Source organism: Papio anubis, chromosome 7 (assembly GCF_008728515.1).
Source record: "Papio anubis isolate 15944 chromosome 7, Panubis1.0, whole genome shotgun sequence".
Taxonomy (NCBI): Eukaryota; Metazoa; Chordata; class Mammalia; order Primates; family Cercopithecidae; genus Papio; species Papio anubis.
The window spans coordinates 55,311,971-55,335,700 of NC_044982.1; the positions used below are offsets into that span (position 1 = coordinate 55,311,971).

At 38.4% G+C, this 23,730-nt stretch overlaps 1 protein-coding gene across 1 annotated transcript in view; it reads left to right on the forward strand.

Moving 5' to 3' along the window:
- TRIM9 (tripartite motif containing 9) overlaps positions 1 to 23,730 on the forward strand; it is a 266,203-nt gene that overhangs the window by 119,738 nt on the left and 122,735 nt on the right. The window contains exon 2 of the mRNA XM_009211534.4: positions 12,014 to 12,089. The gene's annotated coding sequence lies outside the window, so the exon portion shown is untranslated. The remainder of the gene's footprint in view (positions 1 to 12,013; positions 12,090 to 23,730) is intronic.

Below are 23,730 nucleotides of genomic sequence, written 5' to 3' on the forward strand. Positions count from 1 at the left end.
ATCTGTGGACTCAATAATGAGAAGACAAGCCTGCCAGCTCCAAGTTGGGAAGGCTGTATTGAGGACACATCTAAGGAAGTTCCCTTCCTGGGTCCTTGGTGATGCCCTGCAGTCTCACAGTGATACCAGCACTGTAGCTTTGCCTGCAGCAGCCTCATCTCAAATCCTAATCCACATATTCAGTGCATTTTTTCCTAGAATCTATATTATGACTACCCTGCTCTGAATCTTACTAGATGGATAACCTTGAGCTATCTATTTAAACCCACTGTGTCCAAGTTTCTTTATCCTTGCAAGTTTCTTTCTCCTTGCAATAGAGATATATAACACTTATCCTGGAGAGCTGTGAACATTCGCTAAAATAATGCATGTACCAGGCTTGGCCCAGTGCCTGGCACAGGGTAAGCTCACTATAAATTGTAGCTTTGAATTTATTACTGATGAAAGATCATTTATATTTATGCCACTAGTCCCTCTCCCATGGTAGACCACACTAATTGATTATGGCATTTTTTTTTTCTTTTTTAAAAAATGGCCTCACAACCTTCTCAACACTGCCCTTACCTAGACAGTCATTACCCATCAGTCATTTGGAGTTGGTGTACAAACTAAAACTTATTAGCCCTTCCTGACTCAGAAGGCACTTAACAGGCTGTCAAGCAGGATTATTCATAATGAGCTGAGTGTCCAAAAGTAACTTGGTAGTTAATTTCGCCTCTAGACAAGTGGCAAATTCTGCAGTATGCCCCATGGACACACTCACTGGCATAGGAAGAGAAAAAGTAATGGGAGAATCTGACTCTTGATAGATGAGGGCAGAAGGAAGGCCCTGCTTTCTTCATCAGCTTTGGCTCCCAAGAGGTTATAGAAATAAGAACTCTTGGAAGGCAGGATGTGAGCAGTGCTGTGGTTTACTTTCTGATATACTCCTTTAGATGAAATAGCTATGATAGAAATCGGGAGTTCACCAGGAAAAACCATCCCTGAAGTTGATTGGCTTCCTGTGAATTCTTATTAAACTTTCCAGATACCCACTAGTAATTTCTGGATTCCAATCTATATTAGCAGATGTCTATAATTTTTAGTAATATTTTTAAATGATAGAGAATCTAGCAGATTATTACTTTCTTTTATTTTTTTGGTCCTATTTCAAAAGTGGCAATGGGATTTGTTCAGGACCTTTTCCAAGAGATGAGGAGCCTGCCAGCTTGATTGGAGAGCAATGATGCTTTCAGAACAAAAATGAGAAGCTAGAAAGATGAAATATAGAAGCAAAATTAGAAAATGATGCTGTGTTTAATTTACTTCCAGAAGTTTGGTCCTACCCAAAACAGCAAATTAGGAGATTCTGTCCTTCTAGTTTCCTTCCTTGTTCCCACTTTTGATGACTTTTCTTCATTCCCTAAAGGACCCAGAGCCCCCAAGTTTCTCGATAAGTTTCACCATCCAAATCTTCCTGTAGGAAATTAGTTGGGGGAAAACTAATTTATACCAGAGTGGAAATGTCTAGCTGACTTGATATTTCCTCTTACTGGTAATACACAGACTTCATGGTTTCAGGACTTTTATGGGTTGAACTGTGTTCCCCCCAAATTCATATGTTGAAGCCCTAACCTTCTCTACTGCAGAATGTGACTGTATTTGGGAATAAAGTTTTTAAAGAGATAATCAAGTTTAAATAAATTCATTAGGGTGGGCCCTGATCCAAAATAAGTGTTGTCGTCATAAGAAGAGCAGATCAGGACATACACAGGCCCAGAAGAAAGCTCATGTGAAGACACAGGGAGAAGATGGCCATGTACAAACCAAGGAGAGAGGCCTCAGAAAAAACCCACCCTGCTGATACTTTGATCTTCAACTTCTAGTCTCTATGTCTGCAAGGAAATAAGTTTCTGTTGTTTAAGAACCCAGTTTTCGGTACTTTGTTATGGTAACCTTAGCCAACTAAAACAAGTCGTTAACATTAGAATCCCAACTCTTCCATTTAGTAACTGTGAGATCTCAGGCAGCTAACTATCTGAACTTCAGTTTCCTGAACTATAAATGGAAACAATAATGTCTACCTCATGAGGAGGCTGTGAGGATTAAATGAGGCAATGCATGTTATTGGTTAGCACAGTGCCTGCATGGTACCTGACACTTAGCTCTTTATAAAGTATCGTCATTACTACTGCTATTACTATTATGTTAGAATTTTAGCTGGATACAAATGGGTGAAATCAGTACTTCTGCACCATCACTTATCTTCACACAGTAGAAACTAAAAGATATTTATTAACAAATTACTGTTATGAACAAATTCGCTGATGGCTTTTTACTCCTAAGGGGCCCTTAGTTCCTATACAGGTGCTATCAAAAGCTACAGGTATGGCCTTGGTATCCAGAATGTAGACAAGAATAGTGAAAGAATAGAAGCAAAGCCCAGTAATAAATAAAAGAGGCAGAGAAGAGTCTAATCTGTGAGAAAATGCCTGCACCAACAGAAGAATTTTAAACTTATCAAACTATGAATGATTATAGTTTAAAAAGAGCTTATTAAACCATTCACACTAATAAGGAAGTAGTTTGTTTCTAATTAATTTTCTGGGAAAGGCAGTTAAACATAGGCTCTCAGGTAAATGTCTTAATTTGGAGAAAAGGTGTCTAATAATTATGGCTTCAGGTCAGGTATATTAAATTTCAAACAAACACTTTGAATTTTGATATTTAAATTACTTTTACTAATAAATCATTTCCCTAGCAAACAAAACTTTCAACTTGGGAAGCGAATACATCACTAAAACTTACAGTATTTCTCCTACACCACTGTTTTACAAAAACATTATGAAATGGATTACTCAAAGCTAGTAACCCACCAGGCATTATACACAATCATTATAAATATGTCATGTTCCCTTATCCCCCTCCCCCACTCCCAGGAAGCAGGAACAAAACAGCTTTGGCCTCTGGGCTCTGGAATTTTAGAAGTGAGTACATTAACATCCACTGCATGTTTTAAGACTTTTCTCATGGTTTTATCAACAAATGGACATAAAGCTGAGGTTGAACCAGCCAGGCACACAACATCAAAATATAAAACTGGATACAGCTTTCCTTCTGAGTCACATCGTTGATGTGCACAGACAGCCTATGTCTGGCCATTCCTTCCCAGTGGCAATGAGCTGTCTCTTCTTTGTCTCTCCCAACTCTGGCAAGAGATGTCTCCATTCATTAATCTTGAGTCCATAATGTTACCTGTTCTGTAGCTATACATTCTATTCTGCACTTGTTGTCCCTCTTGCCAGGCCCTTTCCTCTACTCTCTGGTACTCAGAGCCTACTATGCCTCCTCTTCTCAAGATCTCCCCCTTGCCTATATTCTTTGTAATACAGCTGCTAGCATGGTGCCACAGATCAAGGAATCTTGAGCAAAGAGGCTTAGAGGAGGGGAAAACTGGCTGCTATTCTCCTTTCAGGCCTCTAGGAGTTTCTGGAGCATAACTATTAAGAGTATATCATTAGGCCAGGCACGGTGGCTCATTCCTCTAATCCCAGCACTTTGGGAGGCTAAGGCAGGCAGATTGCTTGATTCCAGAAGTTAAAGAGCAGCCTGGGCAGCATAGCTAGATCGCATCTTTACAAAAATTAGTAAAATTAGCTGGGTGTGGTAGCACGTGCCTATAGTCACGCTGCATACCAGCCTGGGCTACAGAGCAAGACCATCTCTCTTAAAAAAAAATTATCATTAGCCTGATAATTCAACATCTCCCCAAATCTAGAATTGACCCAATGATGAATTTAATGAATATGCATTAAAATCTTTGGAGATGTAGTCTAACAAAAAAAATCAGACAAAGGTCTGATTTTTCTAGACTTACTTTGTAATTAATGACCTCTTCAAAAAGAATATAAACAAGATAATTGCCTTTGAAGTGAAATTCTTTGTAGTAAATGGTTATTTACATGAGACTTGCAGAAAACCATTTCTCAACATCTGCATCCGAACAGGAATGACCACCATGACATGTTCCCTTAGCTCCTGTTAGACATCACCCCATTGTCCAGCAGGAGAGAGTAAAGGCTGATTTGTGGTTTTTGTAAATGATATAACTAAATCTTGGTTGTATATAATATATATTTTTGCTCATGAAATATCTGAACCCAGCAAAGATGTCAGTATTTGTTTTCCAATTTTCGTAACTAATGACAAATCAATTCGTTCATTCAGCTGAGCCTCTTGACATTTACGTCTCATGGTAAATCATGGAAGTGGAAGACAGGACCATACTTGGTTCCTTTGTATTACATCCTTCAATCTCCAAGAAGCTTTCCTGACTGTTAAGATGACCTCACTCCCTAGGCTCCTTAGCTAATCACAGGTAAACTTGGTTTGCAAGTGTACACCCACAGTCTTTGTTGCAGTGATTTGATGCAATGATTCTCAGCATCACTGAGTTGAGTATACTGACTGTCTCTCCTTTCATCACATTGTAATTTGTCAATCAATTTTATCAACAAATCAGTTTTTCTTTTTAAAATTATTTTAATCTGTACTGATAAAAGAAGACAAAAGCTGATAATGTTTTAATCCTCCCAGTTTTTTTTTTCTAGTGGTTCACATAAGAATTTGGATTAATACTACTGGCATGCTAGCTTCCATGAATGTTCTGTGATGTCACTTGCAGAACCTGATAAAATCTTCATATGCTCTCGTGAACAGATCTATGCATGGTATACGCAAAAGAACATACTAGACCATATATTTATGATTAGCTTAATCACAGAATTCCCCAAGAATAGTAAATAAAAGAATAAAAGCAGAGATTAAAAATGAAATTATAAGCAGCAAATACAAAAAGCAGCATTGTTCCCCATAAGCATTTGGTAGATACTTATTAACAGAGTAAGAGAAAAGAAGATACGAAAATGTAACTCAGGTCTACACTGTCAGTGGCTGCAGTCACTGACAAATCACAGATGCTCATGATATGAGGCTTCATCAGTCCCTGAAGCAGGTGATGGGGAACTTGCATGGAGGTAAGTGTCATTTAAAAGGGAAAGGATTTTGTCCTTAGCAGTGGTAATATCAATAAATCAGCTTTCTTTTGTTTAGTGAAAATCACCCGACTGAAGAAATTCTCACCTATTGTTTGGTGGAAAACTGTACCTGGTCATTGTTAATAACAATGCACAAATTTCCAGTTGAGATGTTCAGTGTTCTGTTCCATAATGTATTGGGTCTTTGTCTGCCCTTTTAAGCAGAAGAAAATTTTAAACTAAGTTTAGCCCCAGTCTGTACTGTCTTTGAAAAGTATTGTAAAACTGAATAAGCCAGACTTTAGGAAAGGTACCATCAACTATCTGGACTGTCTAAAAGCTCTGACTGATGTGGACTCACTCCTAAAAGGAATGGATGTTTCCCCTGTCAATCTCTGGCGAGAAGAAAGGACACACTCCTGCCAATCATCTCTGAATGGGAATGGAGGTGGACCTTGCAATGACCATGAGGCAGGACTTTTCTCTTTCTCGAGGGTCAGAGGTTATACTGGCTATCTAAGATATGACAGGGGTTGGCGATTTTATTTATTTATTTATTCAAAGAGGAAATGTTTTTATTGGTCATTGCCAATTTTGTTTTCGTTTTTGTTTTTGTTTTTAAATTTTACTTTAAGTTGTGAGATACATGTGCAGAATGTGCAGGTTTCTTACATAGGTATATATGTGCCATGGTGGTCTGCTGCACCTATCAACCCATCACCTAGATTTTAAGCCCCGCATGCATTAGGTATTTGTCCTAATGCTCTCCCTCCCTTTGCCCTCCATTCCCTGACAAGCCTCGGTGTGTGGTGTTCCCCTTCCTGTGTCCATGTGTTCTCACTGTTCAACTCCAACTTATGAGTGAGAACGTGTGGTGTTTGGTTTTCTGTTCCTGTGTTAGTTTGCTGAGAATGATGGCTTCCAGCTTCATCCATGTCCCTGCAAAGGACATGAACTCATTCATTTTTATGGCTGCATAGTATTCCATGGTGTATATGTGTCACACTTTCTTTATCCAGTCTATCATTGATGGGCATTTGGGTTGGTTCCAAGTCTTTGCTATTGTAAGTAGTGCTGCAATAAACATAAAACATACATGTGCATGTGTCTTCATTGTAGAATGATTTATAATCTTTTGGGTATATACCCAGTAATGGGATTGCTGAGTCAAATGGCATTTCTAGTGGAGTTTTTTTTTGTTGTTTGTTTTGTTTTGTTTTGTTTTTTGAGTTTGAGCCAACCTCTACTACTTAGAAGCCTATTTAGTTATGAGCCTAAGAGTACCACTTTGGATGTCATATCTAAGCTAGTCTCAAAAGCCAAGTGACACGCACGAGGTGGTACACTATCTTCTTTGTCACTTGCAAATCCTATTCTGAATCTAAAAACGATGAAATTTCTGAAATGAAATTTCTTATTCACCTTCGTATCCCTAGCATCTAGCATAGTTCTTGGCACACATTTTGTTGGATGGAATTTTTTAATATTCAGGGTGTCACTCTGTGTCTTAGGCTGGCATGTAGTGGCATGATCATAGCTTACTGCAACCTCAAACTCTTGGGCTCAAGTGATTGTGCAGTTTCAGCCTCCCAAGTAGGTAGGATTACAGGTATATACCACCATACCCAGATAATTTTTCTTTTCTTTTCTTTTCTTTCCCTCCCCCTCCCCCTCCCCTCCTCCCCTTCTCCCCTCCTCCTCCCCCTCCCCCTCCCTCTCCTCCTTCTCCTCCCCCTCCCTCTCCTCCTTCTCCTCCCCCTCCCTCTCCTCCTTCTCCGACATTTATTTATTTTCCTTCCTTCCTTCCTTCCTTCCTTCCTTTTCCTTCTTCTTCTTCTTTCTTCTTCTTCTTCTTTCTTTTGTAGAGAAAACCTCTCACTATGTTGCCCACACTGGTCTCAAATTCCTGGCCTCAGGTAATCCTCCCTTCTCAGCCTCTGAAAGCACTAGGATTACAGGCATGAGCAACCATGCTGGCCTGGATTGAATTTTTATAAAATTCTATGGAATTACCAGTATAGGAAATTTACCTATCTTGAATAAAGGAAGCTAGCCTTTGTATGACTTAGATTTATAACTTGAGCTATATCTATGGACAAGGTCCTGTTCAACTATTCTGTTTTCACTCTGTAAACTGAATTTGTTGGTCAAGTCATTGAAAACAGGTGAACCCATTAGTGTTCCCAGAGAAACACCAAGAAGCACGTCACTGCATCATCCCACCATTCATTCCATGCCCTGTCTCCATTTCACACAGGGCAGGCTTCAGCTGAGCTAGCAAAAAGCATCAAAGCTGGCCGGGTGCGGTGGCTGATGTCTGTAATCCCAGCACTTTGGGAGGCCAAGGCAGACGGATCATGAGGTCAGGAGTTTGAGACCAGCCTGACCAACATGGTGAAACCCCGTCTCTACTAAAAATACAAAAATTAGCCAGGCGTGGTGGTGCAAGCCTGTAATCCCAGCTACTTGGGAGGCTGAGGCAGGAGAATTGCTTTAACTCAGGAGGCAGAGGTTGCAGTGAGCCAAGATCACACCACTGCACTCCAGCCTGGGTGACAGAGTAGGACTCTGTCTCAAAAAAAAAAAAAGCGTCAAAGCGAATATTGGTTTGTTTTCCCAAGCCATGTTGTGCAAACATCATGTTCTTAGCTCTACAGATACTAAATCATATATTTTTTAAAAGCCAAATATATAGTTGTTATGGTTTGGATACTTGTCTCTTCCAAATCTCATGCTGAAATGTGATCCCCAATGCTGGAGGTGGAGCCTGGTGGGATGTGTTTGGGTCATGGGAGTGGATTCCTCACGAATGTCTTGGTGCACTCCCTATGGTAATTAGTTCTCACTCTATTAGTTCATGTGAGAGATGGTTGTTAAAGGAGCCTGGCTCCTCCTCCCCTGTCTCTTGCTCCTCCTCATGCCTCTCTTGCTCCCACTGTCACCACGTGATGTCTCTGCTCCCCCTTTGCCTTCTGCCATGGCTGGAAGCTTCCTGAGGCCCTCACCAGGAGCAGATGCTGGTGCCACGCTTCTTGTACAGCCTGCAGAAGAATAAGCCAAAGTAAACCTCTTTTCTTTATGAATAACCCAGTCTCAGATATTCCTTTATAGCAATGCAAACAGACTAACACAATAGTCATAAAAACAAAAAAGGAATTATTGAAATATGTAGTTAAGTGTAATCCTTATCTGAGGATAGTAAGTTCCTGGCACTGTTCTAGTTACTGGGAATATAGTAGCAAATGAAACAAAATCCTCATGAAATTTATACCTATGTTCATGTGGCTAGTTAGTGGATTTACATCCAGATCTACCAGATCTCAGTATTCATGCTTTTTTCACTACATCTGGTAACTGGAATGGAGGATCTCAAACAAAGAAGACTGCAATATTTGAGTAACCTGAATAGATGCTATCTGGCCCCGCCTCAGCTGCCCTTTTCACCAAAAGAGAATAGCACCAAAAAAGTGAAAATACTTTAGTTCTTGATTCTAAATTGTTTTGTCTTTTTAAACAATGAATGTATATTATTTTAGTTATTAAAAAGCATACTGTTAAAGATCATTTTTTCCTGTTTATATTTGTTGTTGTTTTCGTAGTGGCTTTTTTTGTTTGCGTTTTTTTTTTGTTTTTTTTGTGGTTTTTTTTTTTTTTTGTGGTTGGTTTTGTTTGAGACAGGATCTTACTCTGTCACCCAGGCTGGAGTGCAGTGGTGCGATCACAGTTCACTGTAGCCCCAACCTCCTGAGCTCAGGTGATCCTCTTGCCTCAGCCTCCCAAGTAGCTAGGACCACAAGCGTGTGCCATCTATACTTGGACAATTTTATTATTATTATTCTTTGTAGAGATGGAGTCTCCCTATGTTTCCCAGGATGATCTTGAGCTCCTGGCCTCAGGTGATCCTCATGCCTTGGCCTCCCAAAGTGCTGAAAGTACAGGTGTGAGCCACTGCATCCAGCCCCTTTTCCCTCTTTAGATCCTGGAGAATATCAGATTTTCACTAGTTAGCAAGGAGTTACTCCAAGTCTGTCAGAGGATGCTAAAACTCAGACATGTTTCTGCCCTGAAGTCCAGCTCCTTCTACCATCCCTATGATCTCATGCCATATACGACCAAAATAATAACTCAGGGCTGATGCCCCTTTACTACATTACATGGTCAAATGCCCCAGGCTGCAGTTTCTCTGCTTACTGCTTGCCCTACTAGACAATTTTCCCTTCCCCAGCTCCTTGTTTTGAATCCTACCCATGAAGACTGCGAACCTCCTCCACATGTGCTGCTTTCCCTCTTCTGACTGCTGCCACACTCTGGACCCCTTTCCTGGCACTCGTGGTCTTATACTCTGATCATAAATGGCTTGTCTTACACTCTCTAATAAAGCAATTCTGACAGGGCAGGGTGACTTCATTATGTATCTCACAATCAAAAAGTGAGCAATAAATATTTTTAAATTGAATTGTGTTATTTTAAAAAATTAAGGCCATAATTATCTTTACCTGGGTGTTTTGAACTGCTCTTTTAGAGAACCAGCTATTTTCAAAACCACAAAGAAACTTGCATAAAAGCCCCATGTTGCAGTTAATTTGAATCTGTAAGAATATAAAAGAGGATGTTAGTTTGACCCATAAATAATTATTTATTACCTATACCGTGCAAGGAGTTATTCAAGGAGAATTGAGGGTCACAGTTAAGAACCAAATGTACAGCCAAATTTGTGAGGTGGTGTAAAATAATTCAGCAGTGAATTAATTAAGAGATGACTGTCAGCAACTCAAAGAGATTTAAATTGTGGATTTGGGGCAAGAAAAATGATCATTCTCATTCAGGTTCTCATCAGAAGTAAAATTAGAAGGTTAGTAAAATTTTAAAAGCTAGGAGTTCCAAAACCAGCAATGAAATGAAACTATCCAAAAATCTACATAAAGGCATTCTAGTATAATGTTTATTAGTGGCATCATGGAAGAGAAATATGGAACAGTAAATATTAGCCATCTCATAAAATTTGGCATTTCATTTTACTATATAACTACCTATACATATTGCTGAAGCTGAGAAAATGTTACATAGTAGAATGCCACTTCTAAAAAATATGAGAATAAAAATTATCTTACAAATTTGATTTGGCTCCTCCACTGTTGTCTGCACGACCCTGAACCCACTATGTAACTTGTCAGAGCCTCCATTTCTTTAATGTCACTTACTGCCAGCATAGTGAGGACCAAATGAGATCTAATACATAAGTGTTAGTGAAAAATTAGGTACCATACCAAAAGTATTTTAATGTTTTTCATATCTGCTTGCATTATCAAGCTAATATTTTATTACATTAAACTTGGGTTTTATTTTTAACCATAAATAGATATTCACTGCTTGACAAATTGAATACAAATTTATAGCAAAGAACAGAAAGTAATAATAAAATGGCTAGTAATACTATAGCCATATTTTAGCAATTTTCCTCTCCTGAATGAGCTTGAACTCTATTTTATCCTATTTAGATGTCACTTAGCAAGTAAATTTGACCATTCATCTGTGCAAGAATATACCCAAGATGTTACAAGCACTAGGTGGACCCCAGAGCCCATCCTCATTCTCATCAGGCTGGAGGAAAAATAATCTGAACATTTTTTCCTTGGAGACTACAGAGCAGATTCTCTTTCTCCTCTTCTTCCTTGTCCTCTTCCTCCCTCTTCATTCCTTCATTTTCCTCCTTCTCCTCTTCCTCTTATTCCCAAAAATACAAGGTGTGTACTAAAGTCAGAGATTGACAAAGCTTCAAGGGACCTCAGGAACCATCTAGGTACTCTTAAGACTTGGAAACTTAAGACCCAAAAGGTACAGGACTTGCAAATAATAAATCTTTATATTCAAGTCCAAGATATTTACAAATTCTCTTACCTTATTCTTTCTCTCATGAACATTTTTTTTTAACCATTAAAAAATAATAATTTTAGGCCAGGCACGGTGGCTCATGTCTGTAATCTCAGCACTTTGGGAGGCCTAGGCAAGCGAATCACGAGGTCAGGAGACTGAGACCAGCCTGGCTAACATGGTGAAACCTTGTCTCTACTAAAAATACAAAAAATTAGCCAGGCATGGTGGCAGGCGCCTGTAGTCCCACCTACTCGGGAGACTGAGGCACGAGGATCGCCTGAACCTGGGAGGCAGAGGTTGCAGTAAGCCGAGATCACACCACTGCACTCCAGCCTGGCGACAGAGTGAGACTCCGTCTTAAAAAAAAAAAAAAAATGTATTCTTCCTTTTCTGCTAGCTTAATGTAGTAGAAAGAGAACTGGACTACATGTCAAAAGTCCTGGTTTGGACCTGGCTCTGCTTGTTACTATGTAACCTTAGAGAAGTCATAAGATTTTTGCACCTGTAAAACTAAGATGCCTGCATTGATTACCTCCCACATTGTAACAGGTTAGATAATGAATAGGCATATTTTCTATATATTATACAGTCCTGAATGAACACAGGCACTCTTGTTATATATCCTGTGATGTCCAAAAATGTTTTTAAAGTTTAAAATGGGAAATTATATTATACATGCTAGAAATACAATAAACTGAATTCTATTTGAAAATGGAAGGGTGGGCCGGGTACAGTGGCTCATGTCTGTAATCCCAGCACTTTGGGAGGCCAAGGTGGGTGGATCACAAGGTCAGGAGTTCGAGACCAGCCTGGCCAATATGGTGAAACCCTGTCTCTACTAAAAATACAAAAATTAGCTGGGCGTGGTGGCGGGCGCCTATAGTTCTAGCTACTCGGGAGGCTGAGGCAGGAGAATAGCTTGAATCCGGGAGGCGGAGGTTGTAATGAGCCCAGATTGCGCCACTGCACTCCAGCCTGGGCGACAGAGCGAGACTCTGTCTCGGAAAAAAAAAAAAAAAAAAAAAGAAGGGTGATATCAGCAAGATGGTGGAGTAGGAGGCTTCAGTTGTAACACCCTTGTTAAGAGACTTAACAAGAATGTACAGTCCAAAATGTCTTTACAGGAACTCCAAGAACTGTTTAAGAAGTCAGAGTACCCCAGGTGAGCACAAAGCTGAGAACAGCTGCATTGAAATGAAGGTAAGCCATTGCCTTCTACCTGCAATTACCCCTCACCCAATTTGACATAGCCCAGCACAGTTGGGAGAAAGTGTCCAATTTGTGGTTTCTCCTCAGGAGAGAAGAGAATATGGGAGTGGAACATGCATACAATGTTCCAGCTTTTCAGAAGCTGGTCAAGGGACTGGTTTCTTTCTTGCCTAACTTAGTCCTGATGAAACCTGCATACTCTAGATACCTAGGAGCTCAGAGAATAAAATAGAACTCAGAGAATAAAAGTGGCTTCCTTTGCTGGAACATGAGAGAATCTGCAGCACCACAGTCAGAAACCAGCACAGCTCAGTGCTATCAGGAGATGATGCTCAGTTCTTGGCTTGAAAGAGAAGTGTGGAATGTGCATCTAATTTTCCATCTTGCAGAGGGTGTGGGGGCTGCCTGAGGGACTGGTTTCTGTCTCACCTAGCTCAGAGTGGTGAAAGAAATAGCATACTTTGGATACCTGAAAGCTACAGAGAGCAAAGGAGAGCTTAGCAACTTGTTGCAGCACCAATAACCTTCAGTACAACAGACAGGCACCAGAGATAGCAAGAGATTACAAGCTCCTGAAAAAGAAATTCATAAACCTCTGTAACTGGGAAATTACATGCACAAGGCTAGAGAAGACACATCTCCAGAAAAAGATTGAGAGAGAGCCCCTCAGAATTCTGATCCAGGCTGATTGGTGACAATCTCCCCCTTCTCTTGAAGGTACTCAAAAAAGGTAAAGAGAAGTAGCTGGTTTTTTAAACTCCCAAGTTGCAAGAAAAAAAAAAAAAAAATCACAAGTAGCCAGGCATAGTGGCTCACACCTGTAATCCCAGCACTTTGGGAGGCTGAAGTGGGCAGAGCACTTGAGGTCAAGAGTTTGAGACCCAGCTTGGCCAATATGATGAAACCCTATCTCTACTAAAAATACAAAAATTAGCCAGGCGTGGTGGCAGGTGCCTGTAATCCCAGTTACTTGGGAGGCTGAGGCAGGAGAATTACTTGAACCTGGGAGGCAGAGGGTGCAGTGAGCCGAGATCATGCCATAGCACTCCAGCCTGGGTGATAGAGCAAGACTCTGTCTTGAAAAAAACAAAACAAAACAAAAAAACCCACAAGCTTATGAAGAAACAGGGAAACATGGCCCAAATAAAGGAACTAAATTAATCTCCAGAAACTGACCATAGGGAAGTAGAGATCTGTAAATTATGTGACAAAGAATTCAAAATAGCCATATTAAATAGAACACAATCGAATGAAATCAGGTAAACAACGTATGAACAAAATGAAAATATCAACAAAGAGGTATAAACTTTGAGAGAGATAGAGAGAGAGAATGAATGAAACAAATTTTGGAGCTGAAAAGTACAATAACTAAGTTGAAAAAAATCACTACACCGGTCCAACGGCAGGTTTCTTCAGGCAGAAGAAATTATCTGTAAAGATAGGTTATTTGAAATTACTGAATTACAAGAGTAAAAAGAAAAAAGAATATAAGATGTTTTATGTAAGCCTATAGTAACCACAAAGAAAATACCTATAGAAGATACACAAAAGAAAAAGAGAAATTAAAATATATCACTACAAAACAATCAATGACAAAAAAGAAAACAGCAAGAAAGGAAAAGGAGAAAATAATTACAACTCAGCAAAGCATAACAAAATAGCAATAGTATGTTCTTCCCTATCAATAATTACTTGAAATGTAAATGTATTAAACTCCTCAATCAAAAGACATAGAGTGGCTAAATGAATATAAATCAAGACTCAACTATACATTACCTACATGAGACCCATTTTAGACTTAAGGTCACACATAGGCTAATAGTGAATGGAAGGAAAAATATATTCAATGCAAGTCATAAACCAAAAAAAAAGGCTGGCTATCCTTATATGACACAAAATAGACTTTAAGTCAAAAAGTCACAATATACAAAGAAATATTTATTGACAATATTTATTCACAAACTCACAATAAACAAAGAAATACTTTTATAAGGATAAAAAGGTCAGTTCTCACAGCATTAGAACACCAAAATACATAATGCAAACACTGGGAGTTCTGAAGGGACAAATAGCAATACAGTAATAGTAGGGGACTTCAATAACTCCACTATCAATGATGATTAGAACATCCAGAAAGAATATCAGTTAGAAAATAGTGGATTTAACATTATAGACCAAATAGACCTAATGGATATACAGAATTATGCACACAACAGCAGCAGCATACTCATTCTTTTTAAGCACATACAGAACATTTCCCAGGAGAAATAATGTGTTAAATCACAAAAGAAATCTTAATTTGGAAGACTGAAATGATACCAAGTATCTTTTCCAACTACCGTATCTAGTTTCATCAAACTAGAAATAATAGCAAAAGGAAAACTGAAAATTTCACAAATAACTTGAAATTCAACAACACACTCTTGAACAACCAGTGAGTCAAATAATAAATCACAAAGAAAATTAGAAAATAATTTTAGACAAATGAAGCTAAAAACACAACATGCCAAAACTTACTGGATGCAACAAAGCTGTACTAGAGGAAAATTAATAGTAGAAAAATCCTACATTAAAAAAGAAAAATGAGCTCAAATCAAAAGCCTAACATTACATCTCAAAGAACTAGAAAAAGAAGAGCAAATGAAACCCAAAGTTAGCAGAAGGAAAGAAATAATAAATATTAGAACATATATAAACAATATAGAGAATAGAAAAACAATACAAAAATCAACAAAACTAAGAGTTGGATTTTTGAAACAAGATTTACAATATTGACAAGACTCTAGCTAGACAAACTTTATATGCATTAATCCCAGCTTTTCCTAACAAATCCAAGAAAATGAAACCATGTTTATCCCTATCTTATAGAAAGATAAATTGAGGCCTAGGGAGGCAAGGCAAGTTACCCAGGGCCTCATACAACTCATAAAAGGAAAAGCTAAGGCCGGGCTCAGTGGCTCACGCCTGTAATCTCAGCACTTTGGGAGGCCGAGGTGGGTGGATCACCTGAGGTCAGGAGTTCAAGACCAGCCTGCCCAACATGGCAAAACCCTGTCTCGGGCATGGTGACAGGTGCCTGTAATCCCAACTACTCAGGAGCCTGAGGCAGGAGAATGGCTTCAACCCGGGAGGTGGAGGTTGCAGTGAGCCGAGATCGTGCCACTGCACTCCAGCCTAGGCAACAAGAGCAAAACTCTGTCTCAAAAAAAAAAAAAAAAGAGAGAGACCCCCTAGAGATTTTGTTTACCCCTTCTACCATGTGAGAACACAGCTAGAACATGTTGTCAGCGAGAAAGCAGACTCTCACCGGTCACCAAATAGACTGGCACCCTGATCTTGTACTTTGACTTCCCAGCTTCAAGAACTGTGAGAAATGAATTTTTCTTATTTATAAGCTACCCAGTTTATGGTATTTGATTACAGCAGCCCAAAATGGACAAGAACAATTTATGTGCAGCTTTTTCTGTGGATGTAGGTTTTCAGCTCATTTGAGTAAATATCAAGGAGCATAATTGCTAGACCAGCAATTGGAGTTGTCAATGTTTGGGATTTTAACCATTCTAATAGGTGTGTAGTGGTACCTCACTGTTGTTTTAATTTGCAGTTTCTTAATGACATATATTGCTAAGCATATGAAAATATATAATTTATTTTTTATGGTATTTCCATTAAGATCTTTTGCCCATTTTTATTTTTTTTCTAATTTTTTAGAGTCCCTTCTGTATTTTTGGATATAAGTCCTTTATTGGATATGAGTTTTACAAATATTTCCTCTCAGTCTGTGGTTTGTCTTTTCATTCTCATAACAGTGTCTTTCAAAAAGCAGAAGTTTTTAATTTTAATGAAGTCCTGCTTATCAATGTTTCTTCATGGGTCATGCTTTTGGTGTTATATGTAAAAACTCATCACCAAAGCTAAGGTCACCAAGATTTTCTCCTATATTGTCCTCTAGAAATTTTAGAGTTCTGCATTTTGTATTTAGATCTATGATCCATTTTGAGTTAACTCTTGTGAAAGGTGTAAAATCTGTCTGTATTCATTTTTTTTTTTTTTTGCATCGAATATCTAGCTGTTCCATCATCAATTACTGAAAAGACTGTCTTTTCTTCATTGAACTGACTTTGCTTCTTTGTAAAAAATCTGTTGATTCTATTTGTGTGGGTCTATTTTTAGACTCTCTATTCTTTTCCATTGATTGACTTGTCTATTCATTGCCAGTACTACATGGTCTTGATTACTGTAGCTTGGTAGTAGGTCTTAAAGTCGGTAGTGTCAGTTCTCCAACTTTGTCAGTTCTTCAACATTTTGTTGACTATTCTGTGTTGACTATCCATATAAACTTTAGAGTCCATTTGTTGATATCCACAAAACAACTTGCTGGGATTTTGGTCGTGATTGCATTGAATCTATAGATCAAGTTGGAAAGAACAAATATCTTAATGCTATTGAGTCATCCTATCCATGAACATGGAACATTTCTCCATTTAGTTCAATATTTTTGACTACTTTCATCAAAGGTTTTTGGTTTTCCTCATGTAGATCTTATGTATATCTTGTTAGATTCATACATAAGTATTTCTCCTCCTCCTCCTTCCTCGTCTTCCTTTTTTCTTTCTTTCTTTCTTTTTTTTTTTTTTTTTTTTTTTGTAAGACAGGGTTTCACTCTGTCACCCAGGCTGGAATGCAGTGGCGCAATCTCAGCTCATTACAACCTCTGCCTCCTGGGCTCAAGGCAACCTCCCACCTTTGCCTCCCGAGTAGCTGGGACTACACACCACCACATCTAGCTAACTTTTTGTATTTTTGTAGAGACAGGGTTTCGCCATGTTGCCCAGGCTAGTCTTGAACTTCTGGATTCAAGTGATCTGCCCACTTCAGCCTTCCAAAGTGCTGGGACTACAGGTGTGTACCACCACACCTGGCCGCCACCGCCGCCACCTCTTCCTCCTCCTTCTTGTCCTCCTCTTCTTTCTCCTTCTTTTCTTTTCTCTTTTATTTTTTCTTCCTTCCTTCCTTTTCTTTTTTTCCTCCTTCTCCTTCTCCCTCTCCTACTCCTTCATCTTCTTCCTTTTTTCTTTCTTCTTTCTTCTTCTTCCTTCTCCTCCTTCTCCTTGTTTTCTTTTTCTTTCTTTCTTTTTTTGCTGCTAATGTAAATGGTGGTGTTTTTAATTTCAACCTCCAGTTGTTCAGTTGTTCATTGCCAGTGCATGGGAAAGCAATTGACTTTTGTATATTAACCTTGTATCCTGCAATGTTACCATAATCAACTACTCATTCCAAGAGTTTGTTGTTGATGATAACTGAATTTTTATAGACCAACCATAAATGTACGAATTATGTATTAATTTGTGTCTTCATTCATGCCAAGGGTAAAGCCTGACTAATGGACTCTGATAGGCACAATCCTTGACTCCATCCTATAATGATCTCTAAAGCACAGATCCCTGAGGCCAAGACAGATGTAAACAAAATTAGTCAAAAGAAGCACAGAAATGTATATATCAGAGTGAGTAGAATGAAGAGTACCAAATTACAAATGACCATTTAGGCTTCTATCAGATCAGAAGAAAATGGAATAAATTGGCACTCTGAAAAATATAATCAAAGCATAGTGGTGGTATCATCATGAAAGCAAAATAACTAATACAAAAGGAAGACTGTATAGAACATCACGAAAAATAGATAAAGAAATGACAGCTCCATGAGATGAAGCTTCTCTTCATGGCCTATTTATGCACACAATCAATAGTTTATTCGTTTGGATTTCTCCAAGAAGTATACCCTGAGACATGAATTAAAGTGTAAACATTTCATTTGAGGATAATCCTAAATAAGACCATTAAGGAAGCGAAGTACAAAAAAATGAGAAAGTGGCTAATAAAGAGTGAGTTTTCAAGCCACTATGGGCAACTAGTGGCACTTGGGGCAAGCCACTTTGAGTTCATGGCAGACATGAGTTCATTGTTCTGGGAGACAATGTGGAACATATCTCAAAAATATCTCACTCAAGAGACAAAGAATCTAGGTATTTATCCACTCAAACCATCACCTATCCAGTATAATTGGTTTGTGATATAGTTTGGATGTTACATGTTGAATTGTAATCCCCAGTATTGGAGGGCCTGGTGGGAGGTGACTGGATCATGGGAGCAGCTTTCTCCTGAATGGCTTAGCACCATCTTCTTGGTGATAAGTGAATTCATGTGAGATCTGGTTGTTTAAAAGTGTATGGCACCTCCCCCTTCCCTCTCTCTTACTCCAGCTCTGGCCACATGATGTGCCTGCTGCATTTCACCTTCCACCGTGAGTGAAAGCTCCCTGATGCCTCCTTGGAAGCAAAGCAGATGCTGACACTATGCTTATAGAGCCTGCAAAACCATAAGCCAATTAAACCCCTTCTCTTTATATATTTCCTAGTCTCAGGTATTTCTTTATAGCAGTACAAGAATGGCCTAATACAGTTGGGCTACTTCCAACAGGATTAACTCCCTGGATCTTCTGACTTGACCGGTGTGTGGGCTGAGCTTGCTCTCTTAGCTAGGAAAATCCCTCCAAGACTGATAGGATTTTGCACTAAGTGGCCTTCAGTGTGAAGAAGTACATGCTAAGGAAATCTGGACAAGGTACCAATAGCATCTGGCACAATGGAGATCTGAATATGTTAAGTGGTTAAAATATGACTAGCTAAGTAATTTGATTTGGGTGTTTTGATTGCAAGGAAAAAAGGCAAACTTAAGCTAACCAAGAAAAGTTAAGGTTATTGTAAAGATACTAATAGATTCATGGGCATACAACTACAGAAACCAAGGTAATGCCAGGCCTGATGGGAATTGAAACTAATAAACCATTAAGAAGCAATGTAGCTACCGTGTCTTCTACAAGGGACACACTCATGACTTGTCTCTGCCTATTTCTTCCATGCATCTCTGTTGACAAAAAGAGTCAAACTCTGTAAAATATTTGAAGAAATTTATTCTGAGCCAAATATGAGTGACAATGGCCTGTGACACAGCTCTCAGGACGTCCTGAGAACATGTGCCCAAGGTGGTCAGGGCGCAGCTTGGTTTTATACATTTTAGGAAGGCATGAGACATCAATCAAATACATTTAAGAAACACGTTGGTCTGATTCAGAAAGGCAGGACAACTCAAAGCAGGGTGCTTCCAGGCTATAGGTAAATTTAAACGTTTTCTGGTTGACAATTGATTGAGTTTATCTAAAGACCTGGGATCAATAGAAAGGAAATGTTCAGGTTATGTTCCATAAAGGATTGTGGAGACCAAGTTTTATTGTGCAGAGGAAGCTCTCAGATAGCAGACTTCAGAGAAAGCAGGTTGTAAAATGTTTCTTATCAGACTTAAAAGGGTGTGTGGCTCTTAGTTGATTATCTCCTGGATCTGGAAAGGAAAGAAGGAAAACAAAGGGGAAAGGAGATTCACTATAGAATGTGGATTTTTCCCACAAGGGACTTTGCAGGGCAATTTCATGGTATGGCAAGGAAATATAGCTTGGGTAAAACATTTTTATTTTCATCCTTGTTATGCCAGAGTCAGATTGGAAAGTGAGTCACGATATACAGGGCTAAATAAAACTCATCTGATGAGAATTTATGGTTTGTAGGGCATGATTCCCCAGACTCCTTAGATAGGAATTTGGGTGAGATAAAAAATCAGAACTTAGTCCTCATCTCTTTACTACTGTTTTAGTCAGGTTAGGCTATGCCATATTAGAGCAATACTGATCCCTCATACCTTCACAACCAAAGTTAATTTCTCCTCTGTTGTTCTCCAAGCAGTGACTCAATGATTCTGATGACTGCTTTCCATGTGGAGATTCAGCTGTCCAAGCAGCTTTGATCTTGTGGTGAAACAAAATCTCAGTACATTCTCCATAACATTGTGTAGGAACTATTTTCTGATTTGGTTTAAAAGTAACACTTATCATTTCGGCACACATGTCTTTGGCCACAACTGGTCACAAGGTCTTGCCTAATAACAAAGAGTGAGGATGTATAGTCTCCCACATGTCCAGGAAGGAAAAGACACCAAGATACTGCTAAGCACTACTAATTCTACCACACCTTGAAACTAGCTTCCATATAACCACATTGGCTAATTTGGCTTCTAGTACCTCATTACCTTTTTGCCTAGCCCTCCAACTAACATACTTAGTCTTTCAATTTCCCAATTTCAAAATCCTAAGAGTAGAATTCCTATACTCAGAGTCTTCCAGCATTACCCAAAGCAGTAACCATTAAATTTAAAAGAAATTGTGGTGTGAATGACTTCTGACTTTAAGACTTAAACATTACAGAAGAGCCTGGGGAAACATTTTACTAACCACCTAAAGAAAAGAGATTCTACCAAAAAAATTTATTTTTCTGGCAAATTATCTTCATCTTAAAGGCAGGGAAAAATATTTTAAAACTTACAGAATGTAGAGAAATTCACCAGGAAGACAGATCCAGAGAACAATACAGGGAACAATGGCATTGGACTGTATTGGGAGGCTTAAGGAGAAAGTAGCTATGATTTCTAAGAAGGACAGAGCAAATGATACGAATCAGATTAACACTATAATAGCACACATAAAATAGAATTCCAAAATAAAAGATTAGAAACATAAGAGAGGCTTCAGAATTCCAGTGTGTAACCATGAAGATTAGATAGAAGAATGGGAATCCCAAAGTAGAAGTGCTCACGGTCCTTCAGAAATTAATTTGAAAATCTATTAAAAAATTATATATTAGACGTTTTTCAACTTACAACACATTAATCACATACACTTGTTATAAAACAATGTACAATCATGTAGAAAGCCAATCATCTCCCTTTTCGCTGCATTCCCAACCCTAACTCCATAGCAGTGCTAACAACATAGTATTGTGACACCCTCTTTCTCCTTGTTCATACGTGTAAATTCAAGTAATATATTTGTGTCTAGGGGTAGATGGGTTGGTTGGTGGCTTCTTAACAAAAGAGAATCATAATACACACATTAGCCTGCAACTTGGTCTTTTTCATTTGATAAGGTATTAGAATAACCATATATTACAGTATATATAAATCTAGGTGTTTTTCTTTTTAAATAGACGTGTGTGTGTGAGAGAGAGAGAGAAACACGTAGTCACTCATAAAGTTAGTTTACATAAGTAAAATATCCCATATGCTGGGGAAGTAAAACTGGCACCTTTTAAACGGCTTATACTCTACCCCTCCATCTCCACCTATAATTTACCCCCTGATGTTTCCAAGTAACCATGGTTTACAACCTGGTGAGCATGCTTTAATAAGTTTCTACATCTTCATATAATCATATGTAAACATATGTACATACAGGTGCTTTAAGGAGGGGCACTGTCAGCCTAACAAAAGTGAAATTATCTTATATACCCTCCTATGTATCTTATTTTTACCAATAACAATATTTGATGAAAATCCCTCTAAATCAAATGCTAATGAATTCATTATTTTTAATGGATTTATCATAGTCCATGGCATGGATGCAATATAATCTATTCAACCATGACACTATCAGTGGAAGTTGATTTTTTTTCTAGTTTGGGGACAACATAAACATCTTTCTACAAGTCTTCTTACATATTGATTTTTTTATAATGTAGTTTTCTAGCAATGGAATTGGTGAGTTGAAAAGTGGGTATATTTTTTACTTCAATAGATGTTTCCATACAGCTTATTTAGAATCTTTACGTACAATTAATTGATTATAGATATGTGAGTCTATCTCTGGATTCTATTCTTTTTCATTAATCTATATGTCAATCCTTAAGTCATTAACACAATACCTTAATTATTACAGCTTCAAAATAAGTTCTAAAATCAGTTAGTATGACTCTTTCAAGTATTATCTTTTTTTCAAAATAGTTTTAGCTGTTCTAGCTTCTTTGCATATTCATGTACATTTTAGAATCAATTTATCAATTTCCACCAAAAAAAAAACCTTCTGAAATTTTTACTGGAAGCCTATTGAATCTATAGATCAGTTTGGAGGAAATTACCATTTTAGCCATATTCAGTCTAAGTATATATTTCCATTTATTGAATATAGCATATTTTTCTGCTTATTGAAGGAGAAGTAGGGGGCCTGTGTGGGTAAGAGGCAAGGAGGAGGGCTGACCCCCCTGCCTCCATCCCACATGAAGAGGAAGGAGTGAGCTGCAGCCCCTCTCACATTCCACTTTCACCTCCATCTGTTTTGCTTCCAGTGTGGAGCTGCCATGGACTGACAGGAATTGTGACAGCTAAATCTGCCCCTGGCCACCCTTGAGGCCCAAGCTGTCAGGAATGGGGAGGGCAGCTTGTTTGCTACAGCTGTCTCTGGGGCACGTGTGGGACTCCCCGGTCTAGGAATGTTGCATGCCCCTACCTCAGGGTCCCCTTGGGAGAAGATTCACACTGCTGGGGTGGGGACCCCACAGGGGCTCAGGTGTGTATCTTTCCATTTATATGTATCTTTTCATTTTTTGAATATAGTATATCTTTTCACTTATTGAGGTCATCTTTAATTTATCTCTGGAATGTTTTATAGTTTTCAGTGCCGCGATCTTGCACATATTTTGTGGAGTTGATTTTCTTAATGTAAATGGTACAGTTTTTAATATCAACTGCTCAATGTGCATGGTTAGTACATAGAGATACAGTTGAGTTTTGTACATTCAATGAGTTATCTTCATTCTGGCTGAAGGGAATATGAATAATTCCTGGTTCTGTGTGTACTCTTAGAATTGTTTGTATTACAATTCCAATAAGTGCTCTTTCCTCAGAAGTTGTTACTGTCCAATCTGGTGGAGGTTCACCCTATACATGCACATATTGTGTTCAGTCAAAAGTCCAAGCAAACCCTCACACAGATATCTGAAACTCTATCTCTTCACTCTCTGCAAATTCTAGTTCTCTTGGCCTTCCCAAAATTCTCTGTCTCTTCAACTAGGGCAGACTGGTGAGCTTCATTTGGGTTCCTCTTCTGTGTTCCAAAGTCTGGAAATTGTCATCTGGTAGAAATCCTGGCTGAAGGTAGGGCTCATCTCTGTGTTGCCTTCTCCAAGGAATTAAAGTCCTACATGTCCTGCCAGTGTCTGACAATGGTTGTTTCTTATAGTTATTCCTGCTTTTTAGTCATTGATGGAAGGAAGATTACTCCCATATGGCCAAAAGAGGAAATTCTTCCCCTTTAATTTTTCATGTAATAAATTCTGTTGATAGTTTTCCTGACACTCAACTATATTTGCAGTCCTAGGAAAAGCCCTACTTGGTCATAGTTTGTTAATCTTTTTATACAAATCTGAAATTTATTTGCCAACATCCTATTTAGCACTTTTACATCTAACACTTAGTTTTTGGGCCATAGTTTTTGATTTATTGTGTTCTCTATTAACTATATGATCATGTTTTGTTATTAAAGTTATGATGACTTCATCAAGTAGACTGGGAAATAGTACATATTTTTCTTTAGTTTTGATTATTTCAATACCATTAAAGTTGCTTGTTTTAAAAAAATTAACTAGAACTCATCAGTGCAACCATCCTCTCCTTTTTAATGATAAATCTGAAATTATCTTTCACATCCCTTTTATGGAGGTTGGTCTATTCAATCTTTCTACTTTGAGGCATTA